This window comes from Cygnus atratus, chromosome 2, assembly GCF_013377495.2.
Source record: "Cygnus atratus isolate AKBS03 ecotype Queensland, Australia chromosome 2, CAtr_DNAZoo_HiC_assembly, whole genome shotgun sequence".
Lineage (NCBI taxonomy): Eukaryota > Metazoa > Chordata > Aves > Anseriformes > Anatidae > Cygnus > Cygnus atratus.
The window spans coordinates 59032210-59054259 of NC_066363.1; the positions used below are offsets into that span (position 1 = coordinate 59032210).

Genomic DNA, 22050 nt, shown 5'->3' on the forward strand with positions numbered 1-22050 from the left:
CTGTGAAAGACCATATTAGGCTTCATCAAATAGACTTATGATGACCTTATGAAATAATGACCAAAGCCCTCCAATTGCCTTACCAGCAGATGTAGAACAAATGCACAGACAGCGCCCCTATTTACTTAGCAGCATGAGATGAAGTTGATAACAGGAAAAAGTTTAATAGGAGAAAATGAATTTATTTGCATTTTATGAAGTAGAAGTGCACAGTTTGATTCAAAAGATATCCAGAACTTTTAATCAGCTATCAAAGGGATCATGGGCAATAATCCCCAGGATTTTTCTATTAAAATAAATGGAATATCAAAGTATTGGCAAATAAAGCATTCACAAATATTGTCAGGAGTTGGAAATTATTAATTTTAAAAACAAAGGTAAATGATCCATGTACATGACTTAAGAGTACTTCTCTTAAGAGTACTTCTTATCCACAAGTGTACCTGGCATAAGAAACAACCACAGGTCTTAGAGAATAAAAACTCGACCCTTGGAATACAGAATAAACTCTGGAAGTACAGAAGGGATGAAAGACACGGACTCCTGATGGCTCTTGAACAGGAGATGTTTATTGCCCTTTTTCACTACTACATATACTTTCACCGTAGCCTCACGCGCTGTCCACGCGCCCCAATCTGTCATACAATTGGTTAGAGACCCTCAGACACGCACCTCGAGCCAGCCAGCAATTGGCCACTGCCCAAAGCTCATCTTTAACACTGTAGCCAATTTACTTTATCTCAGCCTTGCTGAAGTTTTTCTTTCTACCGCTTGTTTCCTCATTATCTCTAATTCAGGGACGTGTGAAACAGCCGAAGCCACCTGCGAATTCCTTTCCCACAAAGTACCATAACGAAGAGCTGAAAGAAAGGAATGAGGCATTACATACATAAAGACCAAAAGGCATTTATTTTCTCCCTTCCTAAAGCCTAACTTGGCCTCCAGGTAAAACAGAATTGCCACGGCCTAGCAGAGATGTAGGTAGCGCACCAGCAGCCTCACAAAGTCTATGTAGGTGAAGCATGTGTGACTAGCTGGAAAACAGCTCACGAGATGCAACGTAAAAAAGCTTGTTTTAAAAATAGCTTCTAAACCTCCTTGCAGCTCACCTTTAAGTAGATTTAAAATCTATTTAAAAAACCTACTGAGTGCATCCCCTACATGTATGTCATGTATTTCCAAGGTGCCGAAAAAATATACTGCCTTCTTCCAGCCCATCTTCTCCAGTCCTATTAAATCATCTGAGAATTTTACATCAGTGGAATTTCACAGGCACAGAAGTTTAGGAAAGATTAGTTTAGGAAAGCATGCCATTTGTCCATGCCAACTCACCTGGACAGCTTTATTCTGTACTTGACACTATAGATATATACTTACATATACAGTTTATATCTGTGTTGCTAACTCTTACAGTCTCCAAGTCCTTAATATTTGCATTTTTATTAAAGCCACAGCTCTTGCTGTGAAAATATCAGCTTTGTTCTTAATATTGTTTCCACCTTATCTGCAGGAGGGACAAGACAAATGAATATGACTTGAGGTCTGAAACCCAAATTAAGACAAAACCAGGATGGGGAAAAAATGTGTATATTTTTAAAATCACTCATGACTTCTGGAGCTGACTCAGTTTCACAAGTGCTTGATTTAGCAGTACTTTGACAGTCCCATTTCATTTTCACTATCTGAAAGGAAGAGAGAGGAACTACTGCTTATGAGCCTTTTGGAGCTGAAAAAGATTTCCTGGGAGCGTTCCTTTCCCTGTCAACTCTGGACATTGTGTTTTGTCAGAAAAACACATCTTCCCTTACCCCAGACACTAGCTTGATACTTACAGAAACATAGGCTGGTAAGGAACAAACACCAGGGCTCTTTCTGACCCAGCTGCCATCTTCCTCTCCTACCCAGCCCCTGTTCCCAGGACTTATTGATCTCTGAACCCTTTCTAGGAAAAACAAGATGGGCATTTGCAGCCTACTGAAAAGCACTCAGACCACTTCCAGATGCTTCCCTGCAAGAAGCATTTATATTTTCTCCCTTGAATAAGCCCTTACCCACATTGGATGTCCCTCAGTTTTGAGGAGGACACTATGGGATGCCCTCTCTACCAACACAGGATACTTTAACCCATCACCATGCCTTTGAGATGCTAAGGGAACAACTTAACTAGCTGAGTTGGTCCTCACTGCAGCTGTAGAGCTGCCCAAAGTAAGCAAGGATAACACAAATAAGCTGTATCAGGTTTATGTGGCAAGGGCTTGGTAGCAGAGGGCTGCAGGGGTGGTCCCTGTGAGGAGTCCAGCAGCTGCCCCACGTCAGAAAGAGCCAGTTCCAGCGGGCTCCAAACGAGACCTGCCACTGACCAGAACCAAGCCAGTGAGTGATGTTGTTTGCACTTCCATGACGGCAGATTTAAGAAAGGGAAAAAAACTATGCTACAGCAGCTGGTAGTCTGTTAGTTATATGCAATAAGTTATATTAATCTCCCTATGCTGAGTCTGTTTTGCCCATGATGACAATTGTTGAGTGATCTCCCTGTCCTTATCTCAACCCTTGAGCCCTTCTCATATTTTCTCCCCCTCTCCCTTTGAGGAGGGGGAGTTCAGCTGCCCAGCTGAGTAAAACCACCACATAAGCTTAGCCTGAAGCAGCTCCAACAAAACCTGTCTACAATGCTGCTTAATATGGCTGAGAAATAAGGCCCCAGCTGCTAGTTTTGCACAAGTTATCCAAATAAATTCAGCTGGGATAATTTTTTGCTCCACAAGCTACTATATAGGATGTAGCACATCTGATCTGTAATGGTACCTCTGGCTGCTAATACAGTTGCTTCATTAAGGAAAACAAGTTAAAATTTAAAGAGCCCTGAATATCAAATAAGATAAATGAATCCAAGTCAGAGTTGTTTTTACTATTGAACTCTGGGCAGAGACTCATTTGTGTAATATAATGAAAAATATAGTGCAGTGTTCTGGCATCCATGTGCCTTTCACTTATACAAAATAGGTATGCATACAGCTCACTTCCTGGTGGGCTGTATTTGCTTCTTCCAAGTAGAAGAATATTCTTAAATCATGTAACAGTTATTTCAAACTGAAATACCCCCCCTAATTTCACAGGAATTAGTACCATAATCCATAGGTATAGCAAGATCGCTATTTTTGGGAGGTGGGTTGTCCTACAATAAGAATCTAGGTAGACAGAGAATATCCAGCAAGACTCAGCGATGTCCATAGAGGGGTGGCCTCTTGAGACGATTGATACTTAGGGGTTAGGGTCTCTGCCAGCACTTCTAAATCACACATTTTCTTTGTTGCATCCATAAGCATCTGCTCGTTCCTGATCACACCACTCAAGAGGGAAGCCTTTTTCCTTCCCAAAGACTAAAGCGTGTTGAATTGTTCTTTGAAATCTTTTTATTTATTCATTTTGAAGTCCCTCCTCTACAAACACATTTGCCAATTTCCTTTCATCTTGGCTGAGTACATCTTAAGTGATAAGTAGAGCAGAAGACCAAATCTGCTGCTTCAGAATATTCAGTTATTAACGATAATAAAGACAGACCTGTCTGGGGTGACAGCCAAAAGCTAGCAGGTCGTTCTCCCCAAGTCAAAACAAATTGCTCTAAGCTAAGTGTTCCAAAAGCCCAGAGATATTTAGCCCTTTTCCACCAGATTCAAGCACTGAAGAGATTGATTTTAGGGTTCCCCACCTACTGTATGTTTTGATCCTGTTGTGTCTGTGTCCTCTTCAATTTTATTTTTAAAGTGTTGCTATTATCAGCTCTCCTGGGTATAAAGCTAGCCACATTTATGTCTGTGAAGCTGGCATCTTAGTGACAAGGGGGGTGTGGCAAAGTGGATTTTGAAACACATTTTTAGTAAAAGTTCTCCTTTGCTTTTCTAGATTTCACAGCAAGGAAGAGCTTGCCTACTTAGTAATATTCTGTTAAAGCCAAGAAATCATACCATCCCCCTCAGTAATTACTACAAATGCACCATAAGAGCCAACAAGTAGTAATTTAAGTTGGTGTCATTTCCAATTGTGCAATCACTCTAGAGTAGTGGGTTTTGAAATTACAATGAGATGTTTTGTCACAAATAAAATGCATTTATTCTCTGCCTGGTGGATAGAAATCCAACATTGCACTAGTTGACTAACAGCTTTAGTGTTAGAAGTTTGGGTAGACCCAAATCAGATCAGGCTCCCTCCCCTGCTGCATGGTATAGACGTGCTGATGAGTGTTGTGATTCAGAGGCCTCTCCCACACTACCACGCTGCTTCATCAGTACTTCCCCTGTCCTCCCAACTTTGGAAAGCTAAATTTTGGGAAACTCTAATCTTGTGCCAAAGAGCTTGGCCAGCATGGGGGAGAACAGTATCCCTGTTGAAGGTAACTACCCTATGGAAAGAAATCCCTCCAGTTTGCCAGGCACATGGAAATCATACTTAACATTAAAAAGCTCAAGTGAAAGGAAAAAGGACATTTATTTTACTTTAGTATAAAGCTTAACAAAACTGGTCACTGAGTTTAGGTAGATACCCAGAGAGAAATTATGAACTACATACTAGCTACTGGTACCATGTAGGCATCTTGCACCAAAAAATGATTTTTTCCACTTAACTGTCAGTGCTCTCATAGGTTTGCCAGGTTGTATTCAGCTCAAAACCCAGACTCAGGCTGCCCTTCTTAGAAATCAAGCCCAAGCTGATCACAGAAGCAGAACTTGTCCCCGTGGTTCCCCACAGATCCCACTTAAACAAAGCCTTCCCTCCTACTCACCACTACAGGGATTCCATAACTTATTTAGATGATACATTAGTGCTGTCCCAAAGGAGAATTGGCAAAGATAAACCAAGAATGTCCACTGGGGCAAATATAAGACAGAAAAGCTACTTATTGAATTTGAATGAAATGCCTAACCAATTTGATACTTGGCTGTAAAAACAGGACCAAAGTTACATTCTAGCTCCAGACTAGCCAAATGCAAAACTTTGTGTGGGATTTGGTTTTTAATATATGGTTTAGAAAGTAATAAACTGATTTTATGATTTACCTAAAGACTGTTAGGACAGATCTAAAACATCATAGCAGTCGTACCAATTTACGGATGAAAGAACATCTAGTGTAAGCATCCTTTAAACAAGGACTGCACACTGACTTTTCAAGTACAAGATATACTTCTGTTTTTCCATTCCTGCGTAACCTAGGTCAGGTATTGCTTATATATAATGTTGAGAAATGCTTCAATGGGAGGCAGAGGATTCAATGCCTCCTGTTTGATGAGATTTGTTGTCAGAATACCTGGGACTACATCTTTGCTAGATGCAAGTCCAGAAAAAAACAACAATTCTCATATTAGTTTCTACTTTCATGAACTGTATTTTTAAACAAACATTAAGTGCTATATTAGGCATATGCAAATAACTCACACTGAGAATTTTCTGGCAATACTGTAATGTGTAAACCTACCACTACAGCACTATTTGCTCAGAAAGCCTCAGGTGATTTGAGGGGGGAAAAATATTGTTGAGTTTTTTATCTTCAAAGCTGATCTTTTGATCTCTTCACTAGGTCTGATGAATAAGCAGCAGAAAGAATCTGTTCAGTGTAGTATCTCCCTACCGTAGATTGATAGGTCCAATTGCATTGTAAAATTAAGCATGCACATTAATTGCCAGACTTAACTGCGTGGATGAGATGGACACATACCATTCTGCTGCCCCTACTCTCGGCAAAAGGCAGGGCAGACAGATAAGGCAACTGTATTTTTGATGGCCACAGCAAGCCCACCAGAACATCTGAGAGGCCTCGCAATAGAAGTACATCAAAAGACTTGGAGCTGCAAGGAAAGCTAAAGGCATTCTCCCTGGAAACTAGGAAGGTGTACGGAGGAATCAAGAATCATCACCAAAAAGCTTCAATGAAGAAACTGAATATTACAGTATAAATGGGGTTTCTATTCTTCTACTTTTATATTTATCACCTGTAAAGCACACAAAACTCAAGTATTACTAAAATTTGCCAGAGGTTCTGATGTCTCTAAGATTATTTCACAGCAAACTAAGATACAACTTAAGAACTTTCCTAATTCAGAACCACAGATGATACCTACCTGAAAACATGAATGAGAACTAAAGCTATGCAAGTAGAATATGCATCTATTAAGGTATAGCATACAGGTATAGTTACATGTAAATTTGAACCAGTACCAGTTGCTACATAAAGATTTTAACAGTCTAATATCCCTTAAAAAGGCAATTTTATAAACAAAGACTGCTTGATGTGATTTCTGCTATTTGTATAAACATCTGTATATTGAGTAGATCTCCAAAACTCATCTTCTGTAACATAATAGCTATGCGCTCAGCATCATGAATGAAGTCCGTGCATGTTTTACAAGGCTCTTTAGAAATTACACCTAAAACCTGTTAGACCTAAATGAAAATAGATGGGGAAAATCATATCTCAGCCCAGCAGACAATGGCGTATCAATTGCCAGTTAAGTGTTTGTACCTTGTCTAGTTTCACAGGAGCACAATTTCAGAAGGTGGAGGCAGATTCTGTAAAGACCTCTGTAGCCACATGACTTCCTGGAGCCCTTATCCTCTTGACAGAAGACCCTGCTGAAGAAAAAGCATCCACTGCTTTACTGAAACAAAGAGCTGTGCGTATAGTCAAAGTTATAGCCCTAGGGAAGTCCTCCAAGAGCATCCCAAGTTGTACCACCACAGTCCTGACACTAGCAAATGCTAAAGTGACCTCAATTCCACTCAAGGGATAAATATTCTTAATTAGCACCTGCACTGTATGATCACCATTAACAGCTAAGCCGGAGTTACTTGTCCAAGTCATCCCTGCTGTGCAATCTAGATGTCACCATCTCTTTCAGATCAAGTCCCTGAGATGCCACCAGTGGAGTGTTGCCTACACTTACAGACAGTTTCAGACTAACCACTTCGGGAGGCTTGTATTTGCCTGGCTCCTCTATTTATAGACTGCAGTTACGTGTTTTGAAACGTTTTGATTGTGGCCTGCTCATGTCAACTGTTTGCACGGTTAGACCACAAATGTGTTACAGAGAAGAAACAACCCCACAATCCATTTTTACTATCTTTAGGCAGAAAAAACAGATCAAGAAAAAATATCTGGGCTTGCTGCTTTTCATGAAGCAACCAGTTTCTTGTTTCTGTATAGAAAGAGCAAGCTGTTCATCTTAGGGCTAGAGACTGAGTTCTGAACTCTCTTCATGACCATCACAAACTTTCTGCACCACCTCAGGCAGCTCACTTGTGTCTTTCCATGCCTGAGTGTGCTCAGGAGTAAAATGAGATTTGAAATCCATGCTACTCCCTTTCTGACAAGAATAGGAAGATATGCCCACAGAAAGCACAGAGCAACAGTTAACAGCTCTGGAAGCACATACTTAAACTCAATGAGTACAGCCTGTCCCCCTAGAGTATTTCAAGTTAATACACATCTTGCTCTGCACTTTTCCTGACTCCGTCTGACTCTCAAGGAATATTACAAGTATTATTACAAGTATTCCTGAAAAGTTAGCTTTACAAGACACCCATGGCTAGCAAGAAATGGATAGATATTAGATCACTTGTAGAAGGTTACAAAATAAGGTACATAAAACAGAAAAGCACACTTTGTAGGAAAATCCTGCCTGCAGCAAGGTCTCTAGCAGAGTTCAACTTTCAGTTGCAGACTGGATTCTTAAAAGCTATTACATCCCATTTCAGTGATCAGATTACCGTTTACTACAGCCTGGATGGTATGAGTTTGAGATGATCTACAGACATTTAGTGTTTTTAATCTATTCAGAAACAAGTATCAACGCAGGAGGCACTGTTGCCTGCTTCTGACATATAAACTGGAGTCATCTTTGAAACACTAAAGTGATTTCTTGAAAGTACTCAAGCTAGATTCTTTTAGCTTCATTTAATTCTATTATTTAGATCTCCTTTCACTGTATTACCACACTGAAAGATCACCTGCACTGTTATCTTTTACAATAGTAATTTCCTAAGTTTGTTTTTAAAGACAGGTTTCTCAACTGAATTCAAAGGAAAGCAGGCTGGCCCTATGTCCCAATTTAGCTGTAGTTCTTTTAAATTAGTACTTGAAGATGCAGCTATGAAATTAATAAATCCAGAAATTCATGAAATAACTATAGGCTCTCCAAAAAACAGCATGAATGATTCATTGCTTTAGTTGAACTACTTACCATCAGCTCAAACAAAAAAAAAATGAAGACAGCAGCTGGTACTTTAAAATCTTAAAAAATGCAGAAGAGAAGGCAGCATTTGGTCTCTTAGGAAAGAAACTTGACTGCAGTGTTCCCTCCCTTAAGGATTCAACTTCTAAAACCAAGAACAAGAAAACACACACTCTTCTGGGAATGTCTAACTCCACATTCTTTTGATAAGGCAAGCTTTTTACTTCATTTTGGTTAAATTGGGGAGTTAAAAAAAATCACATGTTGCATTTTCACTCTAGTATTTTAAAATGCAGTCTGTAGGTTCAAAGAAGGGAAAGCAATAACTAAATCTTCTAGGACTGTTCAGAATAGAATTTATCATAAAGTTACTAAATAGATACTCGATACCCAAGCAGTTTAAGGCAGAAAAATGGAGGCTGTAAAACCACCAAGAAGCTTATGTAGACTATCACACAAACAAAACCATTTTTCTCCTAGTGAGCCTGAAGCAGACTATCGTTGCAGCTATCCTTTCCATTGACTAACAACTTGGGGGATCCAGTGCTCCTAGGATGCAACACCCATCCCAGTGCACTAACTGCTCACATGACTGGACGTGATTTTTTATCTCAATCAAGAAAGCTTTTACCACTGAAGAGAGATTTAAAGTCTGAGTAAAACAAACAAACAAAAAATCACTATTTGCACCCTTTTGTTACTTTAAAAGAGAATGAGTGTTGATATATACTTCCTTCCCGCCCTTCTTGATGAGGAGTTGAAATGCCTAAGTCTGCAGCAGGCTTCAATTAAAAGCCCAAAGGAAGAGATAAAATTTAACTAAAAGGTGTAGGAGATATAAGAGCCACAGGAAGTTAAGACTCAGGAAAACCAGTTAGCAAGTAACCACTTCTAATTAAGAGTTTTGTATCAAACATTAGAGCTTCGTACCTTTGGGACACAACAACCCCAAGCAGAGCTACAGGCTGGGAGATGAGTGGTTGGAAAGCTGCCTGGCGGAGAAGGACCTGGGAATATTGGTTGATAGTCGGCTGAATATGAGCCAGCAGTGTGCTCAGGTGGCCAAGAAGGCCAACAGCATCCTGGCTTGCATAAGAAACAGTGTGGCCAGCAGGGCGGCTCTGGTGAGGTCGCACTTCGAGTACTGTGTTCAGTTTTGGGCCCCTCGCTACAAGAAGGACATGGAGGTGCTCAAGAGAGTCCAGAGAAGGGCAACGAAGCTGGTGAGGGGTCTGGAGAACAAGTCTTACGAGGGGCAGCTGAGGGAGCTGGGATTGTTCAGCCTGGAGAAGAGGAGGCTCGGGGGTGACCTTATCGCACTCTACAGGTACCTTAAAGGAGGCTGTAGCGAGGTGGGGGTTGGTCTGTTCTCCCATGTGCCTGGTGACAGGATGAGGGGGAATGGGATAAAGTTGCGCCAGGGGAGGTTTAGGTTGGATATGAGGAAGAACTTCTTTACTGAAAGGGTTGTTAGGCATTGGAATGGGCTGCCCAGGGAAGTGGTAGAGTCACCATCCCTGGAGGTCTTTAAAAGACGTTTAGATGTTCAGCTCAGTGATATGGTTTAGTGGAGGACTTGTTAGTGTTAGGTCAGAGGTTGGACTGGGTGATCTTGGAGGTCTCTTCCAACCTAGATGATTCTGTGATTCTGTGATTCCCGTCCATATTTATTCTAGTCCCTTCATAGAAAAGGGCTTTTTTATTAACGAGGCTAAGCAACTATAATGAAGTTACATAAACCATTTACACACATTTAGAAGGAGACCAGAAGCCAACAGTTTTTTAGTCCAGTTCTACCCTACTTTGTACTCATTCAAATCCTATTTCATCTGGTGTATCACTTGGCCATATTTGATAGTTCATAAATAGGCACTTGTTTCTGAAATTGTTGCTTGTGTACTAGACATGGTTACATTGTTCACATGCCTCTTAAGGGAAGAGCTAAGAGGAAAGGAGGTGAACACCTTGAAAAACTGTCTGCTTCAGCAAACAGACCAAATCCAGAAGTTAAATAAGACTTCAAAAATCCCTTCTTGTCCAAAGCATGTCCCCATTGAAGCTGATAGGTGATCCACACCAAAACACGAAGACTGAGATGAAACCTATTTACTTCCCTATACAAAGGCTTGATGCAAAACTTTGAAGACATCAGAATACAAGCCCAGTTGACCCAACAGTCGCTCAGGTACTAACTGCACAGACACCTATTCTGGCTCAGGCAAAAAGTCCTTCTCACCCTGATTAACATCATGCAGATATACACAGCCATGGGTGAACCCAAGATCCAAGCAGGGACTTGGTGACACATCTCCAACCTACTCACACACTTATAGGTATGCTGAGCAGTCTTGCAGGTATGCTGAGCAGTCTTGCAGCAAGAAGGAGGATGAACCTGGAGCTGAGGGCATCCACAGTGAGCAGGATTACAGAGCCAGGACTAGAGACAAGACCACAAGGTAGGCCCCAGGCCTGCCCAGGACACATGGCCAAAGGCCAGAAGTCACAGCCTGGGCTTAAATGGAGCTCCTGGGCCAATGGACAGAGGTCATTGGGGAGGTCCATGCCCTGGTGGAGCTGGTCAAAGCCACTGACACTAACTGGTGCCCTCAAGGCCCTGCCGACAGTCATTCTGAATATGTTTTCTCTCTGTTTCTCTTATTCTTGTTCTTGTATTAATTCTCGTTGTCCTCTGTCTCAGTCATCTCTTTTAATATATCATCTTCCTACAGAAATTGTTTGATTATCCTTCTCCTTGCTCTCTAAACTCTTTCCAACTCTATATCCTACTGAGATGGAGGAAGAGCAGGATTTCACATGGTATTCTGGAGACAGATACGTTACAAATTTGTACAAAACATAATTATTGTCTGATGTTTTGTTCTTCAGTTCTAATAATTTGAGAACATTTGGATTTTGCTATTTTAGTCATTAGTGTACACTGAGCTGTCATTTTGATAGGTCTATTGAAACCACACCAATACTCTAAATAATCTTAGTCCAGAACCCTTTTTATTAATGCATAAAGCAAGGATTGTTTTGCTTTCCTTGGTATTGAATTCCCTCTGCCTTTCCTTGCTGAGTTGAATGGTATTTTGAGGTCCTCCTGCCTGTTCTCCCAGCTAGCCCTCATCTTCACTGCCTTGGCTCATTCAGGATCCCTGGCAAAATAGGTTCCCTGGCTATCTGTTCCCATTTTCAGGCCATAAGATATATCTGCCTTTCATACCACTAAGGCTAGAAGGGACCTCTTGGTAAGCATGTTTGGTAAGACGGTTGCAAGAAGCTCCATGACCTGACTCCCAGCACTGCAATCAAGCTCTGCTGTGGGCCTGGTAACAAGGGATGCAGTGGGGACAGGAGTGATGGGGCACAGAACAGGTACAGATGGGAGAGTACTCATAAAAGGCCATTGCTTCTTTGCTCCTTACTGCATTAATCCACCTCTGGATTGTCACTGTTTCAGCAGAAATGATGTAGCGAGGTATAGGAAGAGAGGTATAGAAAGGAGACATTTTTGAGCTCTGGTATATATAGCACAAGTCTGTAGGAACTGTTGCCTGCTATTACCCCAGCAGCAATCTTCCTGGAGCAGGGAAAATGAGGAGCTTGAGGGCTATGTAATTCCCAGGATATAATACATACACGCATATATACGTCCTTACTCAAGAGTTTTAAGTTTAGCTTTAGGCTTTACCCTGGAGTAGGCCTGTTCCACATCTCCCATTCCCATCCTTCAACCTTCAAACTTTTTTTTTTTTTTTTCATTTGCCTGTTTCTTTCAATCCCTTCTTTCACAGATCGGTCTCTTTGCTGTGTTATCTAACAGACATTTACAAGTTCTGGCTTGTGTGGGCAGCCCACCCTCTCCTCCAGGTATCAGTGTGAACGCACGAGGCCTCCCCTCTGAGCTTTCATGTCTTCTCTTCCAGCTCTGAATTCACCCAGGGACAGGCCCCCAGCAGCAATGAAACACCCACAGCCCCAGCTCCCAGTCATTTCAGTTGTCCTTGCAGTGCTCTAGGCTGCATTAATGCTGCTTTAGTCATTATGATCGTCCTCCACAGGTTTCCCATGTCTTTGAAGGCAGGCACAAGCAACAGAACATTCCCCCACAGCTTTCATTTGCTCTTGGGCTTCTTGGAGCTTTAATTCCTTCGTCTGGGTCAGCCCGTTTTCCGTCTCAGCCCCAGCAAACAGTCTGCTGAATGCTTCCTTTTCACCACAGGTTGCACAACGCCTGCCCTGTTCAGCACACGTAGTCCCCAAGCAGACTGCAGGCTACAGCTGCCCAGCTACCAACTCTGTAATTTACAATTTGCAGTCAAGCACACTGCCAGGCAACAGAGAAAATATCACATTACCCCTCGGCCCCCAGAACGCCCAGCATAGCAGAAAAAGAAATATTCCTTCCTTATCAGAAGACCCACAAAAACTTTGTTGGCTCTCCTTGTCTTCTCTAAGAAAGTCACTATATAAGATTATTGATAGCGCTGCAGAAGTACGCATGCTGGCAGCAGCTAAGCCAAAGTACCCGAAGACCTTCTAGGTATGTGGAGTTTTTCTTTTACTCATGTGTAGTGCATGAAAAGTTCGCGGGCAAAAAATAAAACAAAACAAAACAAAACAAAATAAAATAAAGTATAATAAAATAAAATAATAAAATGTTTGCATCTGTCAAGAACAGCCAAGCAAAACAGTATTGCCAGGAGCAGACCTTACACATGGAGAGAAGAAAGCTGTTTTGGTACATTGCCCATAATCATGCTTCTCAGCTGATTCTACCCAAGCACTAGAAAGTGATGTTCGTAATGTGAAGAGACATAGAATGGAAACAGGCAAATAGTCATAGGCTGAAGAAAGAAAATGTTAATATGCTCCTGCTCACCTAACTCTCAGCCAGTGAACTCCTGCCATGAGGATGATCTGGCCATTCTTTTCCTTAACAGATAATCACAGAAACCTCTCTACGTGTCATCTATTTCCCAGTCTTGGCAATGCTGATTTTTTTTTAATAGTGCATATGCTCATACAACAGGATTTCTTTACTTTCTTTCAAAAGCTACTTCAGGATTAAGGAGTCATATAGAATCTCAGTCTCCATTATCTTCCGTTAATTTATTTTCTTTTTTTCCAATTTGTATATCTTGTACCAATGACACATCCTTCACGTCACTTCTTTACCCCTTTTGCCAGAGCACAATGCTGTAGATATCAGACGCTTTCAATATAAGGGGTTTTAAAGGAATTTATTCTAAAATATGTCTTAGGTATTTAAGAGTATGTTTTTCTCTTTCATAAACTACCTGACAGTTAAGCATCATTTCTCTAGTAGCAGAAGGCAGCTACTGTTATTGTTGCAGGTGTGGTTTTGCTTTTCTACTCAGAAACTGCAGTATTAGAAGAAGGCCTGGAAACATCCACTGTTGTCATTACATTCATTATCAGGAACAATGTCTTTGATGAATTAAATAAATCTTTTCTTTTAAACACAAAATCACCCAAATATCATCCATCTGTTTGAGAGACTGCACTGCAGTTTTCCTCTCTGAGATGACACCTTTTGGTCAGGCATTGTAATTTTTATCTTTGCTGCCCCATAAGTGACATTCTCCTTTGCTGACAGCATTCCTGAACAGCTGAGAAATGGATCTATGTATATCATATAGGAAGCCAACATCAACAGTACCCACAACAAGAATGGAGAGGGCAATGTTCAGAGACCTGATTGTAGGCAGGGCTTATGAACACAATTTCTATCTACATGTCATCATGTTTATGACAAAGGCTAAAGAAGACACCAAAAAGACAAATCATTCCCTCCATAAGCAGGTTTTATATAATATATGCAGCTGTAATATAAAATAGTTCCTGGGAATAGAGAAAAAATAGCCTATGCTGTGACATCCTCCAGACCTCCACTTCCTTCTCTATTCTTTGCTGCAGCTGCTCTGTCCCTTCAGTATGGAAGCTCAGTTGCAAGATGGTGCAGAGGAGAAGAGAACAAGAAGTACAAGAGCATCCTGTTTATTTACTGCAAAACAGTAAGGCGCTACCATCCCCGAGGAGCTTAATGTCTTCAGTGACAGATGCCCAAGCAGTAGACATTAACTCTCAACACATTACCTCTGAACAAACAACCAGGTGGTTATTTCACTGACAGCTTATGTTCATCTCTGTTGTTCACTTGCTGAGTAAGCTGTCAGAAATACAGCCCTCTGATGCTGTGAGCCATGCCAAGTCAATATAGACTTGTGCTGTAACGTGAAAGAGAGAGGAAGTATTTTTTTGGTCTTCTCTTTTTGAAAAATATTTTTATTTTACTGTATTCCATAAATATTTTAGTGATGTGCAGGCCAGTTTATGTGCTTACAACCTACGGAGCTGCAGGACCCATCAAATCAGGCACGAAGGTCAGGCTACAATCAGTTGCAGACAGCTGTTTGCTTGATACAGAGGTAGGCATGAGTGGCTCTGTACGCAGGTATCAGGAGAGAAAACTAACAGAACAGAGGCTGCACAGGCTGCTGAGAGACCTTACTGCTTTTTTAAAACAAGATCGCTGCTTGGTAACTTAGTTAGCTACCATTTTCTGTAGGGCTGTGTGTTTCAGCTAAGGACAGAAACATCCTAGTTTGTGATAAATTAAGCATATTTGATTCAGACAAAAGACAGGTTTGCAACTTCCAGCCTGGATGGCAGGCATATGTCTTCTATTGTCCCTCCCAAAGTAAAATCAGCTATGTAATTCCAAGCAAATCACCTCACCTACACCCTTTCTTCATCTCCTACCCACTAAACCGTAACCATGCCTGCATCTTCCTATCACAAAGTGCCCCTGCAAACCCTGATGTTTTTTGTGCTTATTGGGCCCTACCTAAAATGCTTTTTGAAAGCACAAACATTTTTAAGTTCTCTGACAAAAGGCCAGGAAATGGTAAATTACTGCTTCTAATTAAAGACCAATTTATAAATGTGTTATTTGGAATTGTGAGCATGTGCAGTTACATTACTCAACCTATTAACCTACATTATTAATAAAAGCATGCAATGCCATGGCAACTGGCTGTGAGAACAACAGTGCTAACCAGTAAAACAGGGATGCATGTGTGCATATATGAATGTGAGTATATGTATTTAATACTGGAGATTAAGCGTCATCAGTAATGGTGTGGGGTAATATGATAACTAGGTTCTCATTATTTATTTAAAAACATACAAAATTATATAAAATACACAAATACAAAATCAATACATTCCAAAGCTTAGGGAATCAGCCATTTCCTTGAACAAAAGACCCTGTAATGGTTTCACATCCCTTCCCTCACCCTTTTGAGCAGTGAGACAGTTTTCCAGGGTGGAACATGACGCCTAGCACAGCATTTTCCTTGGTGACTGATACACTTTGAAGGGGACTTCCATCAACTCCTGTGCACTTGCTATGTATTCATATTTGCCTTTATGCTGAGGTAAAGTTTATCTGGAAGAAAGCCAGTAAGAGTGGTGTGAGGGAAGGGTCTGTGCTCTGTGCCCTGATCTTCTGAGTCTGGAAGGTCGTTTCTGTATAAATACAATCAGCGAGCACATTGTCATTCCTATTCTGTGCAAATGCAGAGGCATTTCTCCTGTCTCCCACTCCGGTTAAGCTGGAGCGAGTGTGTTTTCAGCCAACAGCGATACACAGAGGGACACCTACTTACAAAGTCTCTGTGTGGTTTTGAGCTGCTCCTAAGCCACTTAGGGTTCATGGCCTGTGCTCTTAGCCTTCACTGTTCTGAGAAAGATATAGCCCGTGTGGGGCCGGAGTGATAAGAACACAGACTAGCTCATTCAGCAGTGTCCTCGCACTCCCTCCGTCAGCATGAAGCAGCTCATACATCACCACAAGCAACAGTGATGAGGAGAGTGAACACCTCCTCGGCATCTCAATTTGTCCCATGCACCGAGGAAGGATGCGAGGCTGCAGCTTGAGCAGGATCATATGGATGAGGATTATATGTAGCTCACTGCAGCATGAAAGCCTGGCATTATCTGGAGAGTTATGCCAAGGATTTTCATATTGCTGGTTATTTTTCACTTGAAATGCTGATTTCTTTTCCATCTCTCTCTCCTGGGAGTGATTGGAATACCCTTAAAAAACAGTATAGTGACACCTCTGGAGATCAGAGGCTTCTTACTTATTCCCAGATCAAGTACAGCATGATCAATCATATCTTACAAACACGAATGTTTCCAGGCCTATCCATAATAGTCTTCATTCCCCTCCAATTCTTGTCATACGGGGATGCAACATACAAAATTTTGCAGTGCACATTATGGAGAAGGAACATTTCACTACTTAAAATGGGAAGGTAGTTCCCAATTTCTCTAGGATTTGTCAAACATTAATATTTTTTAACTCACACTGTCATGAGCTCAATTCAAAATTGCAGCCACAAAAAAAAAAAAAAAAATCAACTACAATGTTTAAAGCTCATTAAGTCAAAATTTCAATCTATTCTCTTCCATTTTGCAGATCCAGGTACTTTCAATAGAGACATTTGAAGACGTTTTCCCCTTCTGCCTCTCTGCTGCCACGGTTCGTAAGTTTGTGAGTGTTTTAATGCAGTGGTAAACGGATGGCATTACAGACCATTGAGAGAAAATATAATTTAGCTTCTGTTTTACTCAGAAATAACCTGGTCTTCAAAAGGTATTAAACTATGACACATTTTTCACTCCTGCTACAGAAGCCTTCTGCATAACGCTAAGCAAGGCATCTGATCGCTCTGTCCCTTCTCGGTATAAGTATGTCCCTTCCTACTCTGTGAAATTCTCTTGGGTACGGGCTGTGACAGTGCCTAGCTCTCTTCTCACCTAGGCTCTGAGCAGGTCCCCACACACAGTTAGGAACACACAAACTTACACGATACCTAAGAGTAAACCCAACAATCTGTCACAAACAGAAAGCATGCACCCTTTTCCTTCACCGTTCGACTGACTGCTCCATACAAAACATTATTTGACATGAACACGCTAAGCCCACCTGCCCTCTTGCAATAGGGAGTCTATCGTACCATTTTGTGTAAAATAAGCTGTCTTGAGCAGATGTAGCACAAGCAGATGCAATTACCTCCAGAAAATCTTGCCCACCAATCTGTTAGATATGAAGGTAAAGAAGGTCCCCTACCTCGCATGTCAGTCTGCACAGATGTGCTCATGTTTTCACATCCAGCCTTGCTGATTTTATAGGGGCTCCTTGCCTTGTGTCTTGCCCCAGAAAGATCTCACTGCAGAATCAAGAGCCAAATCCATGGAGAAATCCAGAAAGCAGATTCTTGCATGGGTGATGCGTAGAGGATGAGATGAGGAGTGTGGAAGTGTCTCCACACCTACTTCTTGCACAGGGATGAAATACAAAGAATTGTTTTCACTTGGGGTTACTGTTAAATGTACACAACTGCTTTGACTATTTAATTTCTGTGCAAGGAACAACTGGAACTGTCAAAAAGGTTTAACAGAAGTGGGTAAAAACTGAGTTGCCTCCGAGAGACGGGTTCTCAGACAAAACCATTTTTCTGTAGGTAGTTAAAGAAGCCATTAAGACCATGACCTGCAGAGTTACCAAGCTCCACTGTTATGCCCTGAACGTACAGTCCGCCCTGGCACAAGTCACAGTGTCTTTTGAGGGAGGTTGGGATAGTTGGCTTGTTCCCCAGGGGCAGCTCCAGATGCCAGTGTGAGGCCCTAAGGGCTTGAGCGTCTGCTAGTAAACCCTGCTGGTCTTTACCAGACAGTGACTCACAGGTTTTGTCTGGCAAAAAAAAAAAAAAAAAAAAAAAAAGAGGAGTCTGGTTTTATGCTTTGGAATTGCATACCCTGGCCAAGTGGTTTCCTTAACTGTGCCTGTGTGGGGTTGACACTCAGCAGACACATGTTCTATCATATATGCTCTTGAGTTACAGCCAGCTCAGTCCCACCACTCAACTCCAGCTCACTTGCTGAGTATGTATCTCAACATCCATGTGTTTAACCACTGGTGCTACTGAGGCATATAAACATGAATTCTCACTAGCAGGGAAGCTGCCAATACAGAACGTAGGAACAGAAAAGGGATGTGCAGGCTACGACAGGTAAGAGAGTATTTTACCTAAAAGACACTGCAGGTACAAGAAGATTGCAAGACCACTTGCAGTCCCTGCACAGTAAAGCTGGTCAGCAAGAGACAGAAATGCCACACAGATATCTCCAAACTAGCTGCTGTCACATACCCTGTATTTATACTAAGTTGTTTTGGCAGCATGGTCGTTTATTTTGCCTGATGCATAGGGCTTAAAGGAAGGGACTCAGCATGAATACATTTCCACATACAGGGATGCTCTGACTCTGCCCTTATGGATATACCAAGCAAGTTATCTTTGTTATCTATCTACATTTGCAAAACTGCGTTACATTTCACCAGTCTTACAATCTAGCAAATGAGAGCTGATGGTAGTTCTCAGCAGCCTGCCTTCCAACCAGAAGTGAAGCAATAGCACATTTCAAGTGCTTTAAAAGGAAAACAGTGCCTCTTACTAGTGACTGTGCGCTCTAAGATGAGTGCTACTTTGAGTCACCAGAAAAAAAAAAAAGGAACTATGAGACGGTTGCAGTCATTTTGTTTTCTGAAATGAGACTTGTCATGGTATTAAGCAGTACACCTGGTAGCAAATGATAGCTGGATCATGTCCTAAAAAAGACACTAATTTTAGAGTGTCATTGTCATGGTTTAAACTAGGCATTGCCATGAAACCATGTGTCCAGAAATACCAGCTGGGAGAGGAGGAGGAGGAAAGTGTGCATCGTGCCCAGTTTAAGCCAATAGTGTGAGGCTTTAAAATTAGGACACAAATTAGAGTGAAGACAGACCTAACACTGTAAAATATCAATACCGGTGCTGCACTTATCCAAAGGGAAGTCATTTTAGATTCACATAAAGGCAGGAGGTTCAACTTTGTAAATACACCGCAGACCTGGGACTTGGGCTGATGCTATGACAGTAGATTGGACCACAGATTTTCTGAGTTTCCTTGGACAAGCCAGCTGCATGCTCCTTTTCTTAAAGCCACACCTGTACACAAGGATGCTACTTCTCTGACTCAGAGTTTGAGGATAGGGACAGCGATTTTTGCCTGTCCCAGGGAGAAGGAGCCAGGAGGGTGACACTGGCAGGTCTGAGCTGAAGTGACTAAGTATGGGGAGAGGGAACTCGCCACTGCACTGAACATAAATGACGTGGCTTCCAGGAAAAGGGGGAAGCTTGCCAGGGCTGTACTTAAACAGGTGGCTTAAAAACACCATCTGTGATTTCAACTGCCAGTGCCGAACCAGAATGAACTGCCTTTTGGGAGGAGCATATGAAGATGAAAAGCTGTTTATGATGCTCTGGGACTACGATAGCAACGGTCAGCCAAGATACTTTTCGACCTTTTCTCCACATCAGTTATGTTTTGCTGCTGTGTCACTGAGCTGCGTCACAGGGAAAGGCAGCAGTTGTAACAAAGATGTTGTCATAGCATCAATCATTGCAAAACCAGTGGTCTAAGGGTATAAAAGAGGTGGGATTTGAAGAAGGAAGTGATACGTTTTATTACCCAGGCGGGGTAAAGCTGTGGAAGTGGAGCAAAAAGCAGACAAACTTCCAAATGCGGGATTCACAGCACAGGTCACCCGTCAGAGTCCCCAGGGCTATGAAAATCTTGTGGCAGGACAGGTCTGTGACACAAACTGCACTTTTATGGCCATGGCAGCAAAATCTAGGACAGCCGGTCAGGATTGTTAATTTCCATGACCAACAACACGATCATTTCTCTAAAAGCAGTTGCAAATATAGGACACAGCTCAAATTGGTGGAAGTCCTTTGCTTTGAGCACAAGGGTGTACAGCCTCTGAGAATGCAAATGTTGCACTGGGGGGGCTCTGTTGAAACTAATAATGACTTTGCAATGACTTTAGTAGCTGTGCATAAAACCAGTCTAATAGAACACATTGCATCTAATTAGATTTTCAGACTCTCGTGTATTCTGTGAAACTCTGTCTTTTTAATCACTAAGGGCCACATGTCAGAGGACAGTTCAGGTGAGAAGAGTATTACAGGTAGGGGAAAGATGAATTCTCCCAGCTGGGGCTAGGAACGTGGGCTTGAAGAGAGATGTATTTTGAAAAGGTTTCTATTGAATTGAAAGGGATGAGATTTCAATTGCCTGCCCCTCGTGCAAGGTTTCATATGAAATGAAGGGAGGTGGGAGTGAAATAACAAAACCCACACACAGCATTAAGGACCATGATGCAAACACTGGAAGTGTTATTAACCTGTTAACCAAACATGCAGGCTTTCATACAAGTGTCTAAGCAAAGGGAACAAAGTAATTTACCTAATTAAAACCTGAAACTTGACAACTTTTTACTTTCTTGAAAGTCATGAGCGCTCACAGCACCTCATACTCAGTTTCAGTAGCTAAATTGCCTCAGGACATAAAAAGCTTTAAAAAAAGCACAGGCAGGGTAGCTTTGAAATTTCAGGCTGCCCCTATAAAATAACAACAAAGCAGATGTAAAGCAACACATTTTTGCAGCTTTTAATTTCATTTTCTTTTTTTTTCCTTTTTTTTTTTTTTCAGTTCAACTGGAGCAATGTTTGGCTCTCCTTCTTTGTACAATCCCCTAAAATCCTGAACTGCATGACATGGAAATTTATGTTTCTTCAGGCCTGTTCTTTTATACAAAGCTTCTAGCATTGCCCAGTTAAGGCTGACTGACACTTTGCGTTATAGGACACAGTTGCTTCTGGCTTTGCCAAACATTATCCATTTGGAGTGATACCGCCTCTGCTGAATGTTTGCCGCAAGTTGATTATCTTTAATAATACATTAATAAATAAATAAATAAACAGTCCAAATGGTTCATCTGTTTCTAAAGAAAATACTGAAAGAAATACTGGTTTGGACATCAGAGGAATACAACTTGGGTATATTTTTTTCTTTGAAATGTTAAGGTGACTTGCTATTTTGAAACAGAAAACTGAAGTTTGGCAGAGAGAGCTTTTGAGTCAGGCAAAGAAGAAAACCTGGCCAGGTTGCAGACATAGAGAAAATAACATTTCAGAAGTTCAAATTGCTAAAAATTACACTCCTGACTGAACATGCAGTGCCCCTGCGTACAGCCAAGCTGCCCAAGTGCCATCCTGCCGGAGGATTACCCGGGCAAAACTGGCCTTTCCCGTAAGCCCAAGCTGGCGTGGAGGCAAGCAGTGGAGCGGAGCCCAGGCGCGCTGGGAGCTGGTGGCCGGGGTCCCAGGAGCTGGGAGGAGGGAGCCATCTGGTTCAAACGCAGATAACAAACCCCATCAGGTGGGAAGTGGAGGAGGGTACTAAAATAAGGAGTGAAATGAGGACTAGGAAAGACAAACCACCATTTAAAGCAACGTGGAAGATGAGACAGGAGGTCTAGGAGGCACAGCAGGTCTGTGTGGCGGCAGATTTCTGGCAGAGGAAGGGGAAGGAGATTACAGCTGAAACTGCACTGAGACTGGGGCTAATGGCAAAGGGAACGAGAGATTAGGACTCAAACAAGTCATTAGTTTTCTGTTGCTCATAATTTAACCGATTTTTGATGGATTTTCTCAGGGACTGTGACGGATGTGCTACGTCCTGACAAATCTCACTTCTCTGCTCCAGAAAGCAGGCTTGCAGCAGCTGGCCAAAATGCCTGCAGCATCTTCACTGAGTATAGTTTGGGTCTGTTTTTGCTACTTTGTCAGCAGGTTTATTGCGACCCTGAAGGATAATGCTTTCAAAGCATGTTAAGACTCCCC

General features: G+C 41.8%; 1 long non-coding RNA gene across 1 annotated transcript; it reads right to left on the minus strand.

Annotated features, from left to right (window-relative positions):
- Nucleotides 1-649: 649 nt before the first annotated feature.
- Nucleotides 650-17618, minus strand: LOC118250899 (uncharacterized). The gene is made up of 3 exons (XR_004779607.2): nt 17389-17618; nt 6515-6624; nt 650-860 (listed from the first exon to the last, which is right to left on the minus strand). It is a non-coding gene; the product is annotated as an uncharacterized LOC118250899 (long non-coding RNA).
- Nucleotides 17619-22050: the final 4432 nt, after the last annotated feature.